At 28.5% G+C, this 21285-nt stretch overlaps 1 protein-coding gene across 1 annotated transcript in view; it reads right to left on the bottom strand.

Moving 5' to 3' along the window:
• Positions 1–21285, bottom strand: part of LOC117171564 — a 169516-nt gene that overhangs the window by 52023 nt on the left and 96208 nt on the right. The gene's annotated exons all lie outside the window — the stretch shown is intronic.

Below are 21285 nucleotides of genomic sequence, written 5' to 3'. Positions count from 1 at the left end.
GAGGGTAGTCCGTGTAGCGTGCAATCGACTCGGGATACTTATAAGATACTAACATGATTTTTTCAGATTTTTTGGTCCAAAAATAAATTAGGCCAAAAACCGGCCTTACCGACCGTCCCCCTTTGTTTAATATTTAAGAAAATAGTGAAACTTTAAAACCAGTTGTTATGTTTTCAGCAAAGACCAATTTTTAAACAAAAAGTTAAATTTTTTACCGAACCAAGAATTTTTAACAAAAATTCAGATTTTTGAACCACCAAATTGAATTTTCTACTAAAAAATATAATTTTTAAACAAAAAGATTAATTTATTACTAAGGGAAACGAATTTTTAATGAAATTCAAGAATCCTCTACGAGAAAGTTGAATTTTCAAGAAAGATACAAAAAATGGTGTAATTTATAAGAAAGCAGTTCAACTGTAAAATCCAGCTTTTAAATTTTTAACCTAGAAGATGAACTCTCACCCAGAAAGTTGAGTTGTCAACTAAAAAAGATGAATTTTAAAACAAAAATAATTTTCTGCCTAAAAATATGAATTTTTAATAAAATTAAAGAATCGTCAACCAAAAAGTTGAATTCTGAAGAAAGAAAGAAAAAAATTGGTTTCATTTTTCATGTAAGTAGTTTAAATTTAAAACCCAGTTGTTAAACTTTTAATCAATAAAATGAATTATTTAACAAAAAGATTAATTTTCAACAAAAAAAAACTCATTTTTAACAAAACTCTAAAACTCTCAACCTTAAAGGTTCAATTTTCAACTTAAAAAGTTGCATTTTTTAACAGTTTCATGTAATGTCAAAAACACGAATTCTTAATAAAATTCATAAAATTCTTAACCAAAAATTTAAATTTCCAAGAAAAAAAAGCTTTTAAGCAAAAAGGTTAATTTTCTACCAAAAACATTCATCATCTGGAAACCTACTGAAAGAAAAAAGAATGACATCCGTTTTGAATTTCAAACCATCCACTTGATCTCTTTCTTCTTCAAATTGATCCTTCCCTTTTAAACTGGTTGAAAAATGACACAAACGCGTAGGGTTCAAGCAGTTCTTTTTTAGAAAAATAAATATGTTTTCAGGATATTTCGGATAGGTTTGAAAATGTATGCAATACAATAAAAGTAAAATTCATTTATTAAAAACTGGTCAAAAGTATGATTTCATATTTCGGAAAATAATCGCTCGGTCTGAAGCATCATCTTTAAAACCACATGGCGGCGACACTGAAGAAAAAAAAAGTTTACGTAGGAGAAAATGTCCCACAAGTTCAGCAAATTATCCACTGTGTCGGCACGGAAGTTACTTATTCTAATACGCGTAAATAGAAACAAAAATAAAAACATGTCACTGGAAGAAACTGCAGATGACGACGCCGAATATTAGGCAGGCAAGCTAGAGGCTAGAGTCATGATCCAACAAAGCATGGTCCCGCCAATTCTAGGCTCAAATGCGTTCGAGTTGGAGTGGCCCGACTACCCCCACCATACCAAGTACCCTCACCAAACCCCGCCACCCGAATTCCACCCTTAAAACCAAGATGGAAGATCGTCGGGTCGAACCGGCTGATGGGTTGCCTTTTTTTACTTGCGTGTGGCAGGACTATGCTTTATTTGATCACTGCATTAGTTATCGTCAGAGGGCCCAGTATTTTTCGTACAACAAGACTGGTTCTTGCCGTGTGTTCTAAAAAGTATGATTATAGGTCAGTTTAAATATCCGTTTATGAAATGAGTATTTTTTATCTTGATAAAACTTGATTACTTTAATCGTTTAAGCCCTTTGTGAAAATAAGAATTGAGTTTCAAGTACGATTACAAGCATTTTTAATTTTTAATTTGGCTTAAGGTGACGATTAATATTGCATTTACCTGAATTTTAGTTTGTAAATGCAAAAAATGATCATTTCGAGATAATGTTGCAAAATAAGCAACGGGATATTATCAGATATTTCTTATGTCATTGAAAAATATAATCAAGTTCTTTACTCTTTGGTCTTCAGTCAGTCACGGAAAGGCTTCGACACACTTCGGCGCTATTGGCCGCGGTCAAGGTCTAAGTTCAAGATCTCATGTTGATTGCCCCGCTCATGTCGAGAGTGCTTCATAGTTCGTTGAACAGCATCACGAGACTTGAGTATACATTACGGATTACGTAATGTGAAAGTTGCATATCCCGTTTTCCATAAACATTTTGCAATGTATACATCAATTTAGTCCAAGAATGAATGTAAATATTTTATTTTTTATTTTCAAACTCTCAAAAAAATACCAACCCAGAATAAGAATTAATATTTCCCTTTTGATTCAAGAAAGATGTGCAGGTGTTGACCAGATAGTGATTAAGTAATCAATATCCTGAACAAATTCGACCCTGGGGAGAAATTGCCCAATTTGATCCCGATTTCCGATGTGGTTCTGATCGGGTTAGCTCAATGTGTCCCTGATCATGGCTACTGATGTGGTCTTGGCGACTAATCTAAAGTTAAATCAACTGAATTTCACTTGCAGGTAATGTCACTTGATTCCAAATTGTCCTTCTTTCCATTAAGTTTTCTGGTGACATTCTCTATTTCTTTCTAAAAATGTAATGCTTTTAAAATTATCACTTATGCATTGCTTTATTTTTCTAAATAAATATACGATTATAAAGGAATACTCTTTGTAAACAATTACAACTATTAATATCGACTTAATTTCTTTAAAACGTTGATGAAATTTTTTTCACCTTTGAAATTGCATTTATAAACAAAATTCGTTCTAATATGAGAAGAATATAAAAAACGAGAAAAAAATTAAGGAAAGCTTAATTTAATTTCAAGAAAATGTCCAAAAACCTATGTTTGAGGTCGAATTAAATTATTTATTAATAATACAATTAGCAAGTTATTATTGTTTATTTTATGTATTTTTTTTAATCTATTGAGAGTTCATACATATTTAGAATTGAATTTACCGCGCTAATCTTAAACATATTCGATTAGTCTTCCGTTCGATTCTTTGGCAACGAACGGACGGATTGAAGGAAGATAACTTTGTCAAGGTGAAGAACAGTACAAAAATAAATCAGTGAAGTAATATGGATCACTTGCGATAATTGGATAATTCTCGATTCACATAGTTTATCATTTAGGCAAAGTTTTTAGCCCGAGGACGTAGGTACTTAATGCTGTAACTTTTTTTTATTCTAACCTCACTTTTTTATTCTTTGCTCTACGTGCCAATATTCTTGGGATTTTTTTTTTGTCATTGATAGTGAAATAATTTTTCGATTATATATAGGAAAATTAAAAAAAAATTTTAAGTGTAGCAAAATTTAATAAAATTTTTATTTTTTGTTTAAATCGAAAATAATTATACAAAACTTTGTTTGATCATTGAAGTGAGTGGGATTTGTTAAAGGGACTTAAAAAAAGTAAGAACTATTGCCTGTGTTACAGAGGCCTGGATACGAAATGATTACATGAAAAAGAAGTATGTCTCGCAATTTTCGACCAAGAAGATTAATATTCAATCAAAGATGACGAATTTCCATCAATATTCATCAACGTTTAAACAAAAAATTGAACCTTCGATTAAACAATTAAAGTTTTGACGAATCTGTTAATTTGTTGATGGAAAAGATGATTCTTTGAGAAATAAATAATATTTTTATAATTAAAAAATTAAAAGGGGCTTGTTAAGAACCAGATCGGGCTTTCCTCATGGAAAACCCAGTCTAGTTCTGATCGGGTTAGGCGTTTCATTTCGTGTCTAGTCCTGACTGGGAATCCGGACCGGTGCCAGATTCTACCAAATCTAGCCCCGACCAGGGCCACTCGCAACTTTCTGCACGGGATGTGACTAAATATCTCTAAAATTAACAAAAAATTGTTGACGAAAACCTAAGTGGTTGCGATACTATGTGAGTGAAACTTTTAGGGACTGTTTTGAAGTTGTCTTTTTATTAATAAAGATTTTGCTTCCACACTCGAATTCCTTAACTTTTTGACAATTTTAAAGAGATAAAAAAAAATCAAAGTATGGCGAAAACTTATTTTGAAGAATTTAGAATAAAATATACAAGCTTTTTAATAAGTTTGAAAGTTTTTGAGATTAATTTTTTTTTAATATGTGGGCAAATTTTAAACAGTTAATGTTTTATTTTGAAAGAATAATTTTAAGTTTTTAAGACTTCAAAATTTTCGGAAAAATATATGGAAGACTTAAAGACAATTCTTTTAATTTTTCGGGATTTAGAAAAAATGTAGGTAAACTCAATTTTGCAAGGTACCAAGAGAATAAAGAATATATTTAAAGATTTATGGGTCAATTTTAAATGATTTTTTTTTACTGATGAGTTCTAGGAGCAAACTAAAGAAGATTACAAAACTTTTTGAATTATTTCGTAGAATTTTAAAAAGGAGTCTACGATATTTTAAAGGAAAATTTTGCAATATTATATCATTTTTGGACAAATTTGATTAAATTTAGGAGATACTTAGAAGTTTGGAAACGATGCAAAAACAAGGAAAACTAACAAGATATTTGAGGCCTTTAGTAAAAATTCAAGACAATGAAAAAAATTCTTTAGGTACCTAAAATAATTTGTTTAGCCTTGTTACTTTGAAAAATTAATTTGAAGAGAAAATTTTAAAAGACTTTAAAAATTCCAAAACATTATATAACCATTAAATTCAAAAATATTTAAAATATTTGAAGCGAATGAAGAAGATTTTTAAAATGTGGAAGATTAAAAAAAGCAGATTCCTTTTAAAGTTTTCATAAAAAGAAAAAAAACAGTCGTAAAAAATAATCACGCAAACTTCTTGACAATAATATTTTTCTGAAAAATAAAAAGTGTATCAAAAGTGTGGGAAACTAAATACTCATTTGGCCAAGTATCACACGCCCTTAATTAAAAGAACTTTACAAGGTTTCGAGTGAAAAAAACTAATTTTAATCAAATTCTTAGAAAATTTTTAAAGATTTTAAGGCAATTTTTTACAGTTTAAATAATGTGTCACGATTTTAAGAAAAATTCTGGACAGCTAAAAATATTTTCAAGCATTTAAAAGGTATTAAATACATTTAAAATATTTTAAAACTTGTAAACATTTCCGAAAATTCATAAAGTATGTTTTTCTTCTGCCAACCCTGTAGAAGTCCCAAATATATTTTAAAAGGGGTCGAATTTTTCCTAATGTTTTGTAAAATCCTGTAAAATAATATTTTTTTAATCTGCCATATTATCTTTTGATACATCTGAAATATTCAAAAATCTTTTCTAATTTTTGTAAAATTGTTAGGAAAATTTGGAAGATTTTGAGGGAATTTTTTAATATGCCCACCACTTATTTCCTGTTCTACATTATTGTCATCTAGTCTTAATGGGAGAGTGTGCCGCTCCTTATTAAGCGCCGTTGAACTTAACAAAACGGCCGCGTAATTCGAACTCAAAGTAACCAAAGTAAAGTTTTTAAAAGAAAATGTTAAAAAACGAGTGAAATAAACTATTTAACGTGAATTGTAGCCTCATAAAACGAACTACTGCAAAGTTGAAAAGTATTATCGAAGAAGAAACGAAAGATTTGGAAGGAAGGTGAGTTTTTACCAACAGCAGGTAAGTTAGATTATTTGCTGTATTGAAAACGTAGAAAACTTACCTTCCTACAATATCCTTTGTTTCTTTCTTAATAATAGTTTCTAACTTTGCAGTTCAGCTTTTTATTAAGCAAAATTTCATGTTTCATATTTTGTTTGATTCATTCTTTATCATTTTCTTTAAAAAAAAAATACTTTGCTTATTTTGAATTCGAATTACGCGGCCGTTTATGCATGTTCTGTGGCGTCTCCTGGCGAGCAGTAAACTCTGCCATATTCGAGAAGTGTTTTGTTGAACTAAATCCGAATTCACGTGTCCAAGATTTCTGAGAGTGGGGTCTCTTTATACGACTTCGTGGTTGTCAGTTGCGTGCGGTTAGATACTTTTTTTAGATTTTGTCGTTATGACGTCGGCTCCAAATATTTGTGGCTATTTTGTTTAGCCTTACAAATGACCCAAAAAATAAGATCAAATTAATTCGAACAGACAGATCATTATGATCTCGAGTCAATTGATCGTTGGAGCAAAATACTCGGAAACAAAATTGATCCTTTTTTTCTGTGGAACCAAAAATTGGTTCTAATAGAAACCCGAGTTTTTTCTGTGTTGTGGATCAGTTCATCTTAATTTCTTGAGGACGAGTCGAGGACTTCCCTCGTGCAACCAAGAAAGGGCACTACATGCAGTAAATGCTTGGAAAATGGACTACGAAGAAAGCAGTCATTAATGGCGGCAAAAGAGGATCAGTCATCGCGTGCACCGGCGACATGTAATTCGCCGGGCGCGCCAAGGCGTGTCACCTTCGACTTTATCATTATTATCCTCATCCAAGGAGCCTGTCGAATGATAGCTCCACAGTGTTTGCCAAATGGCCAAACTAGTGTCGCTGAGGGAGGAATGGTTGATAAACACTTGCAAACAAAATTATTTTGTTTTGTATTTTCGTTTTAAAATATTTTTTAAATAAACTACTAAACCGATCCTTCTCATACTTGGTAAACTTTTTCTACATATAAAAATCCCCCCCCCCCCCAACGATATTTTTGTTAAAATTTTTTTATATTAACTTTGTTTTTCACGTAAAAATTCACGAAATTTTTCGTACAAAATCGCATATTTTACTTCAAATGATCACAACAATTTTTTCAAATTAAAAATTCCTCAAAATAATCGTTGGGGGGGGGGGAGCTTATATTTGAACTAAATTTTGCAACTTTTTTTAATTCAGATAAATCTACGTTGAGATATCGCTGGAACCGCAAATCATCTTTTTCAAGAGGCGTCTTCGAAATTTCTCTGTCACTGGCTTATTTCACGATATTTTTCTACAAAAAAATTACTAATTATTTTTAAAATAATACTTTGTAACATGCAAAACATTTGAATACATTTAGTTTAACCAGATCTCTAAACAAATCATAAAAAAACATTTTTTTCATGCATTATCCCCCCTCCGCCGTAATATCAGCGCACAGATCCAACCGATCGACGTTAGTGATTAATGGGCCTAGATGCCGCCCTCATTGACAAGTTGCACTATAGATTTTCTTTTTTCTATTCCCACCGTTAATTTAGAATATTTTAATTTTAATAACTGATTTTGCCTGCCGGTTCTCCTATTTCATTAAGATCCAGCTTTGGAGCTTGATTCGTCAAGAAAATTGGAGTTAAGGAACGTTAGATATCTTTTTGAACTTCGACCTTTTGAATATTCCCGCCATTTTCATCTTGTTATGAATGGGTAGATACAAAGATATTATAAACGTAGATGCGTTGCGGGCTTAGTTAGCCGCGATAAATATAGACGGCGCGTCCGGCGAAAATTGTCAGTTCCCCTCTACCCACCGCTCCCCGGCTACAGCACCCATCGACAATGGCCACTTGGAGCGCTGTAAGCAACTCTCAATAGGCCCCTCGAGGCGCACTAATGGTTACTTAGTTCAGACAAGAACCATTTGGATGGAAAGTAAATTTAGTAAATTGCCAATTAAAACATTTTTACATTTATAAGTTATAACTTTGCAAAACATGGTTATTTTAATAAATACCACAAATAAAAGTCGATGAATCATTTATATTACGGTTTCATATATTTCCTAATATTTCTAAAATTATTACTTATAATTTTCATTCTATATATTGTCTGTATATAGTTATTTAATATTATTTATTTTTATTTTTATGGACTGCAATTTCTATGGATTTTTTTAAATTTTTATAAATATATAATTATAATTCCAAGTGATATGAAAGTTGTTCTTTCGGTTTTTAGATGTTAAGACGGCAGTTCCAAGCCAGATTACGTTTCACATTTGCAAACAAAATTAGACGAACAGAATTTCACTGTCATATTCATAAAAAATATCATGTTCCATAAAATATATTTTTAAATAAACTTTGAATTATATATAATTACTACAGATTACTCGAAACATATATAATTCAAATTATTTTTTAAGTTTTTCAAAACTTTTAAATATATTTATAATGATTCCCATTTTGTCGTAAAATTTATGTAAAATTCTGCAAAAAAATGCCTCAAAACCTTCCAGAATTTTTTACAATCTTACAAATGTTTTTAAATGTTTGAAATATTTTCGACACTGTAAACTCCCCGAAATTATAAAATTCTGAAATCTGAAAAACCGAATTTAAAAATTCTAGAACAATGAAATTCTGGACAGTTTACAATATTATTGAATTTGAAAATTCCCGAATAATAAAACTCCAGACTGAATGCTGTCTAATGATAAAATATACAAACTAGAAAATTCCCGAATCGCAGAAATTGAGAAAACAGTTTTGTGGTCAATATTATTTATTTATTACAAATGCAGTAATCAAATATTTTTATTATAGAAATTTTTTTTAATGTTTGATTTTAATAAATTATTGTTTTAATTTGAAATAACAATAATTGTATAAAAATGTAATACAAACATAAATGTAAAGACACGTGAGCTTCAATTGAATCAAACTTTGCAGGATTCATTTCAGACTAATTTAACGCGACTTTTATGTTCATTTTTTTAAATAATAATTTTATTTTTTCTAGAGTTTTCTGTAATATACAAAAATACAATGCACATTTTCAAACATCTTTTTTTATTCAAAAATACATTTGTTCAATTATTGTTATTTTAAATTCTAACCATAACTTTTAGAAACTTTAAACATTAAAAAAGTTTTTTCTTTTGTGTAAATATTTTATTATTCTATTTAAAAAAATATTTGTTATCAAGCTATTTTTTAATTGTTCTAATTTGGGAGTTGTCTAGCCCAGATATTATATAATTCGGAAATGTTCTGTCGAAAAATTCTCAAATTCTGTAAGATTGTAAATTGTCGAGAATTTTCCAATTCGGAATTTTTATATTTCGACAATGTTATAATTTCGCAATTTTTACAGTGATGTGGGAATTTTATTTTTCGGAAAAAGCGACTGAAAAATCCCGAAAAATAAAATTCCCGACATTGTAAAATTCGTAAATTGAAAGATAACCAAAGAATAAAATTCCCGAAATTATAAAAGTCGAATTGGAGAATTCACGAAAAATAAAATTCCGGGCAATAAGATATTACCGAATTTGAAAAATCCCTGAAGAAAATGGCTGAATTATAAAATATCCGAACCAGAAAATTCATGAATTTAAACAATTCAAAAAATTGTTTATTAAATATTATTTATTGATTGAAAATACAATAATCGAATATATATTTCTGTATGAAAAATTTTGTTTGAAAATGTGCATAGTATTTGAAAAAAATATTTAAAAGTTCTGAAAAATCGAATTTTTTTTTTAATAAAAAAATAATAAAAATTAATTTTGATATAAATCGTTGTTGAATTGAATCCTGCAAAGTTTGTTTCAAAAATGTTCTTAGGTAGGTACGAAAAACATTTAGGCAGAACATTTTTTTCTTTCAAAGCGCACGTGTTTTTTAATGTATTTTTTAATACAATTTTTATAAAATTATTCTTCAGATGGCGGAGATTTCATTTTTTGGGATTTTTCGTTCATTCCTTTCGGGATTTTTTCAGCGGTGCCATATTTTTATACCTCCTCTTAAAATTATGTAAATTTTCAAAATAAAAAGTCAACATTTCAAAACATTTTAAAATCATCAAATATATCAAATGTATTCTCGACAATTTACAATCTTACAGAATTTAAGAATTTCCGACAGAAAATTTCCGAATTATATAATATCTGGGCTAGACAACTCCCAAATTTGAACAATTAAAAAATAGCTTGATAACAAATATTTTTTTAAATAGAATAATAAAATACTTATACAAAAGAAAAAACTTTTTTAATGTTTAAGGTTTCTAAAAATTATTGTTAGAATTTAAAATAACAATAATTGAACAAATGCATTTTTGAATAAAAAAATATGTTTGAAAATGTGCATTGTATTTTTGTATATTACAGAAAACTCTCTTTTAAATTATTTCAAATCTCTTTGAATTATTTTAAAAATATAAATAATATAAAATATAAAAAAATAAAACAATTATAATTGTAACATTCAAAGTTTAAATTTGCCACTCTGAAATTGTGACAATACTTTTTCAAATTGTTTACTATTGAAAATGTTTTTTTTTTAACTTCCAAACTAAATAGATTAAAAATGGAATATTTTATACTGAAATAATACTCCAAAAAGATTTTGAAATTGAATAAAGGCGTTCATTTAAGAAGCCATTGATTCGAACGTTTACACTTGTGTCACTACTAAGGCTTTCGAATTAAATTAGTTCAAATTTTAACGTTAAAATATGTAAATTATATCATTTTGAACAGATCTAGAATCATCTTGTAAAATCAATCATTGTTAAATTCTTAATACTCGAACTGCAGTTCAATTTTCAAATTTACTTTCTTATTCCGATTCGTCTCGGTCGCGAGTATAGCTCAATATTTAGAACAACTTTCATTTTTTTGAAATAGTAATTTTTCCGTTCTAACTTACGGGACAATCATTTTATTCTTTAAAAGATTTTTTACAAATCTTGTTGATAATTTTTACATTCTCATCCAAAATGAGAAGGTATTAGTTTTTTTTTATGAAAAATGACTTTTTCGGATTTTATCAAATGTCGACGTTTTGAGGCCTTTCGAGTCAGAAAAACAAGTTTTTACGCCGGGGTCTGTTTGTCTGTCCGGTGTCGTCGTTGTTGTCTGTATACCGGATAGCTTTCGAAAGACTGGTCGAATTGAATGGGACTTCGACTTTGATAACTTTTTTTGATAAAATCAAACTTACCAGAGTTAAAGGATTTTCAAAATTCAAAAAACCAAACGAAAATAGACATTTGAAGCAAAAAAAGCTTGATATGGAAAAAAGTCAAGAAGCGAAAAACGCTACTTTTTCAAGGCCACATGATTATTTTATCACATTCTCATCCATAATGAGAAGAGTTTTATGCGAAAAATGACTTCCGCGAATTTCATGAAATTTCGACGTTTTGAGGCCCCTTGATTCAGAAAAACAAGTTTTTACGTCGGTATCTGTACTTTTTTATTTTTATAAATAATATTTTTCTTCAATTAAATTGTTACAATAAAAGTGTTTCGAAGCAATTTTTGAAAAATCTTTCGTGGAATAAAATTAGTATTTATAGGTCGACAAAGGTTTGTTTTCTTTACCAAATTTGGCTTTCGTCTAAATTTTTCCAGTTGTTTTTACTATAGTACAATTTACATTTGTATCTCGGGCGAAGAAATCCATTCTATTGTTTGACCAATATTCTTTGTAAGTCAATATTTTTCATAGAAAATTACCCCGAGTGACCTTCAAATATAATTTTATAAACGTGGAAAACCACATTTCAATGTTTTCTATGAAAAACGCAATCCCTGGGTGACAGAACAAAATCGGAAACAATAAGAGTCAATTTATTCAGGAACAAGATTTTTGAACAAAAATGACCTTGAGTGAAGCTTTAATATAGATTTGTTAATTTTTACAAAAATCAAGCGTTATTTTCTTGACACAAAAAAAATAATAATAATTTGTGGGGGTGACAAATTATCCAAAAATTAATAAAACTGGAAGTTGTACGATTTTAATTTGTAACTAAATAACTTGAAATGTTTCAATCTAAAATTATCGAACACTTTCCATTCAAAAATTCTGATGACATATTTTAATGGCTTTAAATTTAAAATTATTCAATATACTAAAGACTACGAATTTAAAATGTCTCAACTATTAAAGCTTTAAATATTTTTAAAATTGCTGTTCTGGAGACTAAATAACACTTATTCTTTTATTAAGAAATCACAATCAAAATTGTTTAAAAATGTTTTTAAAAGAGTTTTAAAAACCTTAAAAAAGGTCAGAGGTTTTAGTAGTTCAATATATATGATAGAACCTCTATAAATTTGAAATTAGTCTATACTTTTTCATGTTTCAGCTACAATTATTCAATTTTAGAAGTTATACATTACAATCGTGAAAAATAAATAAAATGTTTTAATTAATTGATATTTAAAACAAAAAACATCTAAATGCAGCTGCAAACATTGAATTTGAAATGCGTTGAATTCAAGGTATATTTTAAAAAGAAAACTGAAAGCAGAGGATCGACTTTCAAAAAAAGCAGAAGAAAGTGACTCGCTGGATTGCAAATGAACATGGAAAATGGTGTATTTTCGCATTTTTAGAGTTTAAATTTGAACTTTTTCGCGTTGTAACAATTTCGAATCCCATAATGTTATTTTTTACCTAACCTATAACTAATAACGAAAATTCCGAAAATTCAAACTATAAGGCTGTATTCTGAAAATGAAGCATAAAAAGTTGTTTCTTTGGTATAAATATTTGATTATTTCAAGTAAAAAAATATATTTGTCAGAGAAAAATGTTTCAGCAATTGTTTATCTCGAAATTTCTTTCTATAATAGTTTTTTTTTTAAATTAAAAATATGATTTTTCAAGACTTTTTTTTATAAAAAAAGACTGTACCGAAAACCTGGATCAGGCTTCAGATCTGAAAAAAGGCAGTGATATGCATACATGTCAAACTTTTCTAACCTCAAAAAATCTTTCTACTGCTTTACCGTCATATTTTACGAAGAATGAGAAAACAAAAATTCGACTTCGTAGTACAGTGAGGGCAGCACCTCGATAGGGCAGAAAATGTAATGTCCTATATATATATATATATATAATTCCCCACTCTGACGCCCCGTACCACATCTACGTTTATAATATCTTTGGTAGATATCCTTAGGGTAAATTTCGACGGAAGCCTGTTTTTAATTAATCGTGGAATTAATATTTTTTATAATAATCATTTCTAGCTACTTTGTTGGTTTATGGCAAAGTTGATTGGTTGAGAACCTAGATACAAACTCGATGTGTCAAATTAATTCAACTATCAACTCAAAACTAGCCTTATGCATCGCCCCCACTCTTTCTGTTCTCTTAGCATCCATAGGGGTATCGTAGTTCAAATAAATCAAATAGATGGCGCTCCGATCAGATAGGCCTGTCTTTGTATTGTTATGAATAGCAAAAATACTGAAATTCATAAAAAACTTGTTACTTTTTATAAACATTAAAGAAAGAACAAAGTTTTCTGTAACAATAAGAGCAGCTGTAATTATTAATCCAAAAAATTCATGAAAACATGTTATTTTATATTAGGAAAATTGAATAGAAAGATGAGTATTTAAAAAATATTTTGAATTGTATTCATATTTTTTTATTGTTTATTCTTCCAATATAATCAATTAATTTTATTAACAATTGTAATTGTTTCAAATTTCAAACATTTATTAATAATATTACTTTACTAATAATAATAGCAATAATAATATTTAAACATTGATAATTGGCCTTATAATATACTTTTTTATTAATTCGTCTAGACATTTCCGCTCTCTAAAAATATATATTTACTCATAATTTATTTATAATCAGGGTGGAGAATTGATCGGGAAACCGGGAAAGACCGAGAAAAAACAAAAATATTAGGAATTAAATTAGTTTTTACTTTATCTACAGTTGCAGGGCATATAAATGACAATAATTATCGTTTTTATTTTATAAAAGGGAGTTGGTAAAGAAATAAAATTTCCCTTCGGACCAGGATCGGGAATTTAAACAAAAAATAAAAACTGGGATTAAGGAGAAAAGAACTTAAAAATCTCTGATGCGAGTAAAAATTCTTCACAATTTAAAAGTTCCTTCTTCCGAAATTAAAAAAAAAAAACGAGAGTGAAAAAAAAGTAAATATTCTATTGGAAGTCATTTCTATGGCTGTACATCATACTATAGAAGCAAATAGCTCTTTTTTCAAACCAAGAAATTAATTTTCAATCAAAATGATGAATCTTAAATAAAAAAAATTGTAATTTCCAACAGACGAGTTTATTTTTCAATCAAGTAAATTTGTTTCTAGCCCGAAAGATTAATTTTAATTTGAAATGATGAATATTTACCTAGAATACTTTAATTTTTAAACAAAAAGAAGAATTTTCAGACAAGGAGATTAAATTTCAGAGAAAAAACTGATTCTCTACAAAAAAGTCGATTTTCTATTTAAAAAAGTCGATTTTTTAACAACATACGTAAATTTTCAACGAAATAAATGAATTTTCAATGCAGAAAGACAAATTTACATCCAAATTGTTGAAGTTTGAACTAGAAAAGATCAATTTTTCAATAAAAATAGTTATACTTTCTACTGGAATAGTTAATTTTTTAGTTAAAAAGTGATTTTAAACGAACTGGTAATATTTTTAAAACGATACGAATTTTCATTTAATATGATGAATCTTCCAACAATAAAATTAATTTTTAACAAAAGAGTTTAACTTTCACAAACACATACAAAGGCGATACATAGGGCCGCTCAAAACAAATATCCGTAAAAAGGTACCCTTAGGGTGGCGACCTAGGATTGCAGAATTGCGTTGCGTTTTGCGCAGTGCATCAAATCACTAGACATTTCAGCCAATCACAGTGTTTCTTTGAATAACGAAAAAAAAAAAATTAAAGTGAACACTTTTCTGTTGCTAGAAGTACGCACACCCACATTTGCAAAATCACACTTACGTATAGTTCAAAACTTCCCGAGCGTGGCGTGCCTAACGCACTTAAATAGATATGGCCGCCGATTTGCACGCGAGTCAAATGTAAATAAAAAATGACTGAACAATTAATAGTTTGTGAATAAAGGCAAGGATGTTAAAATTGAAAATCGCTGTATAAAAGCGAAAGTTTTCAACACGGTAAAAAATTGAGCTGTGACAGGGATATTATTCCTTATTATAGCTAAAGATTTAACTGAAAACGAACGAAGGAATTAAGAAAGATCCCTGGATCAGCAAAAATGAATATTCTTGGCCATTTTCCAAACACCATTGATATCGTATAGTCAAACCCCTAATAAGTATAGCTATGATAGGGATATTAAGTATAGGTATTTAAAGGAATTATCTTGAAGAGCGCCGGTGCATTGTGGGAGCAGCGAAATAAAATGGCGATTGTCTAATCGGGAGCTGTGACAGTTCAGATTTACTTTGGACAATTAAACGCTTTTTACCAATTAAAATGTGCGCGAATGTTAATATTAAATAGAGTTTATGATGCGGTAATAATAATTTAAAATTGTTTTTATTGTAGGCGATAACTATAATGAAATATCAAGAACGTGATAAAATCAACAAACTTGACCTCCAAATGCATTATACGGATTTCAGGGAATTTCATTTTCGCGAAACCAGACGAAGGATTGGCTACTGTAATTTAAAATATTTCTATAATGACTGAATTTTTTATAATTTAAAGATAAGAAAATTATACATAATCTGTCGAAAATAATAAACTCTCCAACTTCGCAATTTTGTCCATATTACTGATTTACGAGAACTATTTATGTAACGTAACTAAATGTTTAACTCTTCTAACTAATTTTCAATTAAAAAAATTGATTTTCTACTAAAATAAATCTTCAACCAAAAAGATGAATTTTCTATCAAGAATGTCGAATTTTCAAATAAAATTAGGTGAATTTTATATTTTAATCCGAAGGTGAAATATCACATTTCTTTGGTAAAAAAATTTATTTTCAACCGATAATGACGATTTTCTAACGAAAAAGTTCAATTTCAAACTTAAATATAGATTGAAAAATTGTTCTACTAAATCACGAAGAAAAAAGATGAATACAAACAAAAATTTTGAATTCTGTCTATAAAAATGAATTTGTAACAAATTGGTTGAGATTCTAACCAAACAGATAAATTTTCTAACCCAAAAAAAATATTTTCAATGAAAATTATAAATCTTAACCCCAAAAACTACATTTTTAACCGAACAGTCGAATTCCTAACCGTAAAGATGAATTCCCAATGAAGAAGGTTTTGTTCTATCTAAAAGACAAATTTTCAACAAAAGAAATAAATTTTTAACGAAAATGATTAATCTTTCACATCGAAAAGAGTCATCGAATGGACATTCCTAGTTGATTTCGAAAACAAATTAACTCGTGGGACAATCGTCAAACTCTTAATTTTTCAATGAATTTGTGTTTTTTCTTGAAAATAAAAATATCTGACCAAATCTATATTTGATTTCAAAATAGGCCATCAATTATATGCATTGAAATTTTGGTACGAATAGCCGGATTTTGACGGCATAAGTAGACACTTCGTTTGAATTACTACATTTTTAAAAATAGAACAATTAAAACTGTAACGTTTACAGTTTAGATTTTTGTTCAAATTTGAATATTTAATTTATAATTACTGATTTTAAATGAGCAGTCCGATATTGCAAAATGTTGAATAAATTGCCCTTTTTAATAATTAAAAAAAATTTAAATTAAATGGTTTAAAAATTGAGTATTTTAGACTGAAATAATATTTAAAATTTAATAAAAGCCTTGTTTTATGAGTATATTATTTTGTGATTATTTTAAAACTAAAAATAGTTGATAAAGTTTCAATTGAGCGTTTACATTTGTTTAAGTAATAAGACTTTTCAACTGTAACAGTTTAATTTTTAACATTGAAATCTGGAAATTCTAAAATTGTGAACTGATTCAGAATCGGTTTTGTAAAACAAATTATTATTTATTAAAAATTTTTTATTTTACCTGCTCTTTGTTTAAATTATTTAATTCTTTAAAATGGCATTTTAAAATTAATAAAATTAAAAAGTACGCTTAAAAATATCGTATGGAAAATCTTTAATTATTTAAAAAACGGTTAAAATCTAATTTCGAATTATTTTTTTTTCTAAAAATTTCTAAAAGTCCGGTTAAAAAAATAAATTCACTGTCATTTCCCGGTTTCATAAAATACCCGGCAATTTCCCGGGTTCCCGGTCCAGCAGCCACCCTGATTATTATTATCGTTATCGAAGGAGCTTATCGAATGTAGCTTCACAATGTTCGCCAAATGGCCACACTAGTGTCGTTGGTATCGGCGCACGGATCCAACCGATTGGCACTGGTGATTAATGGGCCTAGATGCCGCCCTCATGGACAAGTTGCACCATCGATTTTCTTCTTTCTATTCGCAGAGTCGCCTTATACGGCACAACCTTCCCTGCCAACTTGACTGAGAATTGCTCATGCCATACCAGTCAAGCCAGTAGGAGAGGTTGTCCTGGAGACAAAAACGTCAATTGTTCACTCAGAAGCTGATCCGAGACATGGGTCCGCCTCTGGATACGGACAGAGCTAATGTCCCATAGAAGAGTGTAATGGCTAGGATAGAATGCGGTACGAAATGTTTGCATCTTCTAAGATGGTACGAGCGCCAGTCAGTCTGGCGTAAAATAGAACGTTGCGGATAAAAAAGGATGTTAGAGGAGAAATGGAGGGGGTTTAGTTTAGAATTTAGACGTTTTTGTGGTCTCAAATTGATAAAAAAAACCGTAAGGCAAGACTGACAAATAGTATGTTGTGCTATGAGCGGAAAAAATCTGTGCCGCGCGAGCGAAGCGAGCGTGGCAAGAATACGAGTTCACAATGACCGATAAACCAACACGTACGATTGTCGCACCAATCACACAGTGAAAAGCGTCACTTCTTTTTAGTAGAATGGCTCCACTAAAATGTGAGAATCATTACCCCGAACATGTCCAACCGTTTATGCAACAGTAGATTCGAGAAATTTGCACACGCGACGCTTGTTCCACTATCCGCGCTTGCGCAGTTTAGAAAAATATATCACCCACATTTCGAAGCGACTGATCTCCGTAAGTTTGGGGTAACCATTGCCCCGAATCTGGAGCGGACCCCACACCAAAAGTAATAAAACAGTATTTTCGACACAAATGTAAAATTTTCATATTTATTAATTTGTTTGAAACAGAAATAACTCCCAACTGAAAGGTTCCATACTTTATAGTTCAATAAAAGATGAAATTTGTTTTAAAAAATGTAAACCAAAATGACGAATTTTTAACAAATAAAGATGTTTCACTTATGAAAGAAATAAAAGTTTTTCTAATTTGTTGAACTCAAAAAACTAATTTTCCACGAAATTTCAGGGAGTTTTCGATAGATCTCAATTATTCGAACTCAAATTTTTGAGTTTGAAAAGCTGTAGAAAGGACATATATTTTTTAAAATTATTACTATAATTATAAAGTCTGTTAAATTTTCTTTAAAATTTGTTAATTTCAAACTTTACCCAAAAAAATTTTCATCTTACCTAATCCAAAAAACATTTTTTTTAATTCAAAAAATTCTAGGTTAAACAATTCCTCATTTTTATTTCTAATTTTTTTTGCTGTTAACTAAAAGAAACTGTACATACCAAACGTTTTTCAGCATTTTTTAACCAAAATTAGAGAAATTAAAATTGCGTTAATTCATTCACAAATTTTCTGAAACGCATTACTGTAAATTAATTTAATTAAGTGATATTATAATGCAAATAAATGGAGGTATAAGAATGAAAGTTATGGAAACGATCTCATTGAAATTGAAATATCTTTCAAAGTATCTGTGTTAATTTCTATTGATTTATTTGCAAAAATAGGTCCAAGAAAAAAATGAAAAAAATAATTTTGCGTAAAACAGCGTAACATAATTTTTTTCTAGGTTCCAGATAATCAAGGGCAGAAAAGAAAGAAAACGAAAGGCTCAAATCACAGAAAAAAAGAAAGCTTAAGAAACAAAGTTTGGCACACATAAAAAAATATTGAGAAAAATACAAGTAGCTCAAAAGCAATTAAATTATCAGAATTAAAAGTTTATTCTAGTCGTTTTTGAAAAAATTGCATTATTTTAATTTTAAGTTGTAATACTGAGTTCCAAAAGTTTTTCACAAATAATAAACATTTTCAATAGTTTGTATTTCTTTCTTCTTGTCTAATAATAATTCACTCTATGATAATACATCTTTTAATTTAATTCTTTAAAGTCAGTTTGTATCAATTTAATTAGATTGCTATCAAATGTGCTTACAGAATTATTTGATACAAAGGTTTAACCAATTTGCTGATAGATTATGATTTCGGAAATTCGTTTTATTGAACAAGATACAATTTTTATGATAGAATTTAATTCATGAAGTTGGTTTGATTTAATTTAAGTGAATTTCTGACAAATTTTGCTTGTAGAATTATTTGAAACAAAAGTTTATGAAATGTGCTTATATATTATATGAGTTAAATTTAAATCGTGAAGTTGGTTTGATTCAATTTAACTGGATTTCGATCAAATGTGCTTATAGATTTTGATTAGTGAAATTCTTTTTTTTTTTTTTTTTGAATAGATACCATTTTTATGATAGAATCAAATTCGTGAAGCTGGTTTGATTCCATTTAATTGGATTTCTGTCAATTGCGCCTATAGAATTATTTGATACGAAAGATTTAACAAATGTGCCGATAGATTATGATTTATATTAAATGTAAATCGTGAAGTTTGTTTGATTCAATTTATCTGCGGATATGGCTGAAGTGTGCTTATAGATTTTGAATTGTGAAATTCTTTTAATTGAATTAGATACAACTTTTATGTTTGAATTTCATTCGTGAAGTTGATTTAAATCAATTTACCTGGATCTCTATTAAATTTGGTTATAAATTTTTATTTGTGAAATTCGTTGTATTGAACAAGATGATATTTTTGTGATCGAATTTAATTCGTGAAGTTGGTTTTGTTCAATTTAATTCGATTTATGTCAAATGCGCTTATAGAATTATTTAAAACAACGGTTTAACAAATGTGCTGATACATTACAATTTGTGAAATTCATTTATTGTATTAAACAAAATTTTTATGTTTGAATTTGATTCGTGAAGTTAGGTTAAGTCAATTTTTCTGGATTTATATCAAATGTGCTTATAGATTTTGATTTGTGAAATTTGTTTCATTGAGCAAGATACCATTTTTATGATAGAATTTAACTTGTGAAGTTGGTTTTGTTCAATTTAATTGGATTTCTGTCAATTGGGCTTATAGAATTATTTGAAAAAAAGGTATAACAAATTTTCTGACAGATTATGACTTGAGAAATGTGAAGCATATGGTCTTATATGTACAAATCTTGTGCCAATAATATTTAATAGTTAATAGTTAAGATTTTTTATAATTTCAATGAGAAACCGTTAATAGTTAAGTAACGGTTTTCGCAAAATAACTTTGTTTTGATTCAATTTAATTGTATTGCTACCCAATATGCATATAGAATTATTTGATAAATAGGATTCATAAATGTGCTAATAGATTATGATTTGTGAAATTCGCGATATTAAATTTAAAAAAAATTTTATGATAGAATTTAATGAGTGAAGTTCGTTTGATTCAATTTAATTGGATTTCTATAAAATATGCTTTTAGAATTATTTGATATAGGGTTTTAAAAAATTTGACGTTAGATTATTATTTATGAAAATAGTTTTATTGGACGGTATACAATTTTTATAATAGGATATAATTCGTAAAGTTGATCTAATTAAACTTCATGGCATTTCTATCGAATGTGCTTATAGAATTATTTATTACATAGGTTTAACGATTGTGCTGATAGATTATGATTTGCAAGAATAGTTTGATTGAATAAAATACAATTTTTATAACTGAATTTAATTCGCGAAGTTGGCTTAATTCAATTTAACTGGAGTTTGATCAAATGTGCGTATAGAATTATTGTATGCAAAGGTTTAAAAAATGTGCTGACACATTATGATTTGTGAAATTCGTTTTATTGAATTAAATAGAATTTTCTTGATAGAATTTAATTAGTTGAAGTCGGCTTGTTTCAATTTAATTAGATTTGCATCAACTGTGCTTATAGAATTATTGGATACAAAGGTTTAAATAAATCGCTAAATGATTATGTTTTCTTAAATTTGTTTGATTGAATAAGGTGCAATTTGTATGATAGAATTTAATTCTGAAGTTAGTTTGAATAAATTTAATTTAATTCCTATCAAATCTTCTCATAGAATTATTTGATATAAAGGTTTAACAAATGTACTGATAGATTATAGTTAGTGAAAATCGTTTTGGTAAATAAGATACAATTTTTATGATCGAATTAAAATTGTGAATATGGTTTAATTCAATTTAACTGGATTTCGAACAAATGTGCTTATAGATTATGATTCGCAAAATTCGTTTTAGTGAGTTAAATACAATTTTTAGGATATAATTGAATTCGTAGAGTTGATTTAATTTAATTTTATTGTATTTTTGTCAATTGTGCTTATAAAATTATTTCATT

This window comes from Belonocnema kinseyi, chromosome 4 (assembly GCF_010883055.1).
Source record: "Belonocnema kinseyi isolate 2016_QV_RU_SX_M_011 chromosome 4, B_treatae_v1, whole genome shotgun sequence".
In the NCBI taxonomy this organism is placed as follows: domain Eukaryota; kingdom Metazoa; phylum Arthropoda; class Insecta; order Hymenoptera; family Cynipidae; genus Belonocnema; species Belonocnema kinseyi.
Note: the sequence above shows the minus strand (reverse complement) of the source record. Positions and strands in the feature narration are given on the sequence as shown.